The sequence below is a fragment of the Arachis stenosperma genome, chromosome 5 (genome assembly GCF_014773155.1).
Source record: "Arachis stenosperma cultivar V10309 chromosome 5, arast.V10309.gnm1.PFL2, whole genome shotgun sequence".
Taxonomy (NCBI): Eukaryota; Viridiplantae; Streptophyta; class Magnoliopsida; order Fabales; family Fabaceae; genus Arachis; species Arachis stenosperma.
In genome coordinates this window covers 135,114,737-135,120,484 of record NC_080381.1, presented here as the reverse complement: position 1 = coordinate 135,120,484, position 5,748 = coordinate 135,114,737, and the positions used below count along the sequence as shown (strand labels likewise).

Genomic DNA, 5,748 nt, shown 5'->3' with positions numbered 1-5,748 from the left:
GCCAGAAAGAAGCATCAGCTGGGCGTTGAACGCCCAGGAGAAGCAGCATTTGGGCGTTAAACGCCCAAAACATGCATCGTTTGGGCGTTTAACGCCAGGATGGTGGGGAGGAGGTAAAATTCGTTTTTCTTTACAATTTTTCTAAATTTTTATGTTTCAATTCATGATTTCTTGCATAAACATGTTTCAAAATGTCATTCTTCAAAATCAAATTGGTTTTCTAAGAACCCTAATTTCTAAAATCCCTTTTTCAAAAATATCAAATGTATCTTAATTCATAAACACAAATCTTTTTCCAATCCAATTCTTTTTCAAATATTTTTAATTTCTTCTCATATCTTTTTCAACTCATCTTATCTTTTTTCGAAACTGCCTTTCCTTCTACTCCTCTCCTTTCCTTTCTTTTGCTTGAGGACAAGCGAACCTCTAAGTTTGGTGTGATTTGCCATGATCACTGAGTTAAAACTCATTAAGATCATGGCACCTAAGAGAACAGGAAGAGCAAGGATGTGAACTTAAGGGAGCTGAAGCGTCAGAAATTAATTCTTGAAGGCACCCCACAGACTAGAGGAACATCCACTTCCCAAAATACAGGTTGTTAAGTTCTAATTCTAGCTTTAACTCTGTGATAGTATTATTATAGGATTTTACCTTAGAAGTTATATAGGAGTAGTAGTAATTAGCATATCTATTTTGGCTTTATTTCCAATTAAGTTATAACTTATTTTTCTCATCATCATCAAACATGAATAAAATAGTAGATTTGTAGAATAAAGAGGCAATTTAATTTTTTCGAGTTCTTAATAAGGAAAATTCTAATTATTTATATGTGGTGGCAATACTTTTTGTCTTCTGAATGAATGCTTGAACAGTGCATATTTTTGATATTGAATTTTATGAATGTTAAAATTGTTGGCTCCTGAAAGAATGATGAACAAGAGAAATGTTATTGATGATCTGAAAAATCATGAAATTGATTCTTGAAGCAAGAAAAAGCAGTGAAAAAAAAAACAAAAAAATTTCTTGCGGAAAAAAAAAATAATATTTGGATCAAAAAGAATAAAAGCCAAACAGCCCTTAAAACCAAAAGGCAAGGGTGAAAAGGATCCAAGGCTTTGAGCATTAATGGATAGGAGGGCCCAAGGAAATAAATCCAGGCCTAAGCGGCTAAATCAAGCTGTCCCTAACCATGTGCTTGTGGCATGCAGGTCCAAGTGAAGAGCTTGAGACTGAGTGGTTAAAGTCGTGATCCAAAGCAAAAGAGTGTGCTTAAGAACTCTGGACACCTCTAATTGGGGACTCTAGCAAAGCTGAGTCACAATCTGAAAAGGTTCACCCAATTATGTGTCTGTGGCATTTATGTATCCGGTGGTAATACTGGAAAACAAAGTGCTTAGGGCCACGGCCAAGACTCATAAAGTAGCTGTGTTCAAGAATCAACATACTAAACTCGGAGAATCAATAATACTATCTGAATTCTGAGTTCCTATGGATGCCAACCATTCTGAATTTCAAAGGATAAAGTGAGATGCCAAAACTGTTCAGAAGCAAAAAGCTACTAGCCCCGCTCATCTAATTAGAATCTGAGCTTCACTTGAAACTCTGAGATATTATTGTTTCTTAATTTCTTTTCATCCTATTTTATTTATCTAGTTGCTTGAGGACAAGCAACAGTTTAAGTTTGGTGTTGTGATGAGCGGATATTTTATACGCTTTTTGGGGGTAATTTCATGTAGATTTTAGCATGTTTTAATTAGTTTTTAGTTAAATATTATTAGTTTTTAGGCAAAAATCATATTTCTGGACTTTACTATGAGTGTGTGTATTTTTCTGTGATTTCAGGTATTTTCTGGCTGAAATTGAGGAAGCTGAGCAAAAATCTGACTTAGGCTGAAAAAGGACTGCTGATGCTGTTGGATCCTGACCTCCCTGCACTCGAAATGGATTTGCTGGAGCTACAGGAGTCCAATTGACGCGCTCTCAACGGCGTTGGAAAGTAGACATCCAGGGCTTTCCAGCAATATATAATAGTCCATACTTTGCGCGAAGATAGACGACGTAACTTGGCGTTGAACGCCAAGTTCATGCTGCTGTCTGGAGTTAAACGCCAGAAAAACGTCATGATCCGGAGTTGAACGCCCAAAACACGTCATAACCTGGAGTTTAACGCCAAGAAAGGCCTCTACTCGTGGATAGCTTTAGTCTCAGCCCCAGCACACACCAAGTGGGCCCCAGAAGTGGATTTCTGCACCAATTATCTTTGTTTACTCATTTTCTGTAAACCTAGGTTACTAGTTTACTATTTAAACAACTTTTAGAGACTTATCTTGTACCTCATGACATTTTTCAGATATGAATACCATATTTTTTGACGGCATGAGTCTCTAAACTCCATTGTTGGGGGTGAGGAGCTCTGCAGCGTCTCGATGAATTAATACAATTCCTTTGTTTTTCCATTCAAACACGCTTGTTCTTATCTAAGATGTTCATTCGCGCTTAATTATGGAGAAGGTGATGATCCGTGACACTCATCACCTTCCCCAACCCATGAACGTGTGCCTGACAACCACTTCCGTTCTACATCAGACTGAATGAGTATCTCTTAGATTCAGTACGCAGAATCTTCGTGGTATAAGCCGGATTGATGGCGGCATTCATGAGAATCCGGAAAGTCTAAACCTTGTCTGTGGTATTCCGAGTAGGATTCTGGGATTGAATGACTGTGACGAGCTTCAAACTCCTGAAGGCTGGGCGTTAGTGACAGACGCAAAAGAATCAATGGATTCTATTCCAACCTGATTGAGAACCGACAGATGATTAGCCATGCTGTGACAGAGCATAGGAACGTTTTCACTGAGAGGATGGGAGGTAGCCATTGACAACGGTGACACCCTACATAGAGCTTGCCATGGAAGGACCTTGCGTGTGTTGAAGGATTTCAAGGAAGAGTTGAAGTTCAAAGGATAAAGCATCTCCAAAACTCCAACATATTTCTCATTACTGCACAACAAGTAACACTGTTATTCTCTTTTATTTTTATAATCAAATCTAGTAATTTCACTTTTAATCCTATTGGCTTCCTGACTAAGAATAATAAAATAAATATAGCTTGCTTCAAACCAATAATCTCCGTGGGATCGACCCTTACTCACGTAAGGTATTACTTGGACGACCCAGTGCACTTGCTGGTTAGTTGTGCGGATTACAAATTCGTGCACCAAGGTGTTGAGGTGATTGGTGAATGGGTGAAGAAGAAAGAGGGTGGTGGGGTTGGTGGGGATCCTGTGGGGTCCACAGATCCTGAGGTGTCAAGGAAAAGTCATCCCTGCACCCAATGGCAAGAAAATTTGCGTTTTGTGCCAAATCTAGCGTTAAACGCCGGGCTGGTGCCCATTTCTAGCGTTTAACGCCAGGTTCTTGCCCTTTCCTCGCGTTTAACGCCAGTCTGGTGCCCCTTTCTGGCGTTAAACGCCCAGAATGGTGCCAGACTGGGCGTTAAACGCCTAACTGCTAGCCTTACTGGCGTTTAAACGCCAGCAACATCTTCCTCCAGGGTGTGCTGTTTTTCTTTCTGTTTTTCATTCTGTTTTTGCTTTTTCAATTGATTTTGTGACTTCTCATGATCATCAACCTACAGAAAACATAAAATAACAAAGGAAAATAGATAAAATATAACATTGGGTTGCCTCCCAACAAGCGCTTTTTTAATGTCAGTAGCTTGACAGTGGGCTCTCATGGAGCCTCACAAATGCCCAGAGCAATGTTGGAACCTTCCAACACCAAACTTAGAGTTTGAATGTGGGGGTTCAACACCAAACTTTAGAGTTTGGTTGTGGCCTCCCAACACCAAACTTAGAGTTTGATTGTGGGGGCTCTGTTTGACTCTGTCTTGAGAGAAGCTCTTCATGCTTCCTCTCCATGGTGACAGAGGGATATCCTTGAGCCTTAAACACAAAGGATTCTTCATTCACTTGAATGATCAGTTCACCTCTATCAACATCAATCACAGCCTTTGCTGTGGCTAGGAAGGGTCTGCCAAGGATGATGGATTCATCCATGCACTTCCCAGTCTCTAGGACTATGAAATCAGCAGGGATGTAATGGTCATCAATTTTCACCAGAACATCCTCTACAAGTCCATAAGCTTGTTTTCTTGAATTGTCTGCCATCTCTAGTGAGATTCTTGCAGCTTGCACCTCAAAGATCCCTAGCTTCTCCATTACAGAGAGAGGCATGAGGTTTACACTTGACCCTAAGTCACATAGAGCCTTCTTGAAGGTCATGGTGCCTATGGTACAAGGTATTGAAAACTTCCCAGGATCTTGTCTCTTTTGAGGTAATTTCTGCCTAGACAAGTCATCCAGTTCTTTGGTGAGCAAAGGAGGTTTGTTCTCCCAAGTCTCATTTCCAAATAACTTGTCATTTAGCTTCATGATTGCTCCAAGGTATTTAGCAACTTGCTCTTCAGTGACATACTCATCCTCTTCAGAGGAAGAATACTCATCAGAGCTCATGAATGGCAGAAGTAGGTCCAATGGAATCTCTATGGTCTCATTTTGAGCCTCAGATTCCCATGGTTCCTCATTGGGGAACCCAGTGGAGGCTAGTGCACGCCCATTGAGGTCTTCCTCAGTGGCGTTCACTTCTTCTCCTTCCTCTCCAAATTCGGCCATGTTGATGGCCTTGCACTCTCCTTTTGGATTTTCTTCTGTATTGCTTGGAAGAGTACTAGAACGGAGTTCAGTAATTTTCTTGCTCAGCTGTCCCACTTGTGCCTCTAAATTTCTAATGGAGGACCTTGTTTCAGTCATGAAACTTTGAGTGGTTTTGATTAGATCAGAGACCATGGTTGCTAAGTCAGAGTGGTTCTGCTTAGAATTCTCTGTCTGTTGCTGAGAAGATGATGAAAAAGGCTTGCCATTGCTAAACCTGTTTCTTCCACCATTATTGTTATTGAAACCTTGTTGAGGTCTCTCTTGATCCTTCCATGAGAAATTTGGGTGATTTCTCCATGAAGAATTATAGGTGTTTCCATAGGGTTCTCCCATGTAATTCACCTCTTCCATTGAAGGGTTCTCAGGATCATAAGCTTCTTCTTCAGATGAAGCATCCTTAGTACTGCTTGGTGCATTTTGCATTCCAGACAGACTTTGAGAAATCAAATTGACTTGCTGAGTCAATATTTTGTTCTGAGCCAATATGGCATTCAGAGTATCAATCTCAAGAACTCTTTTCTTCTGATTAGTCCCATTGTTCACAGGATTCCTTTCAGAAGTGTACATGAATTGGTTATTTGCAACCATTTCAATTAGTTCTTGAGCTTCTGTAGGCGTCTTCTTCAGATGAAGAGATCCTCTAGCAGAGCTATCCAAAGACATCTTGGATAGTTCAGAGAGACCATCATAGAAAATACCTATGATGCTCCATTCAGAAAGCATGTCAGAAGGACATTTTCTGATTAATTGTTTGTATCTTTCCCAAGCTTCATAGAGGGATTCTCCATCCTTTTGTCTGAATGTTTGGACTTCCACTCTAAGCTTACTCAATTTTTGAGGTGGAAAAAACTTTGCCAAGAAGGCATTGACTAGCTTTTCCCAAGAGTTCAGGCTGTCTTTAGGTTGTAAGTCCAACCATATTCTAGCTCTGTCTCTTACAGCAAAAGGGAATAGCATAAGTCTGTAGACCTCAGGGTCAACCCCATTAGTCTTGACAGTGTCACAGATTTGCAAGAATTCAGCTAAAAACTGA

The 5,748-nt window shown here is 40.2% G+C and overlaps 1 non-coding gene across 1 annotated transcript; it reads left to right on the top strand.

Annotated features, from left to right (window-relative positions):
- Positions 1-5,432: 5,432 nt before the first annotated feature.
- LOC130983456 (small nucleolar RNA R71) lies at positions 5,433-5,540 on the top strand. The gene has a single exon (XR_009087445.1). It is a non-coding gene; the product is annotated as a small nucleolar RNA R71 (small nucleolar RNA).
- Positions 5,541-5,748: the final 208 nt, after the last annotated feature.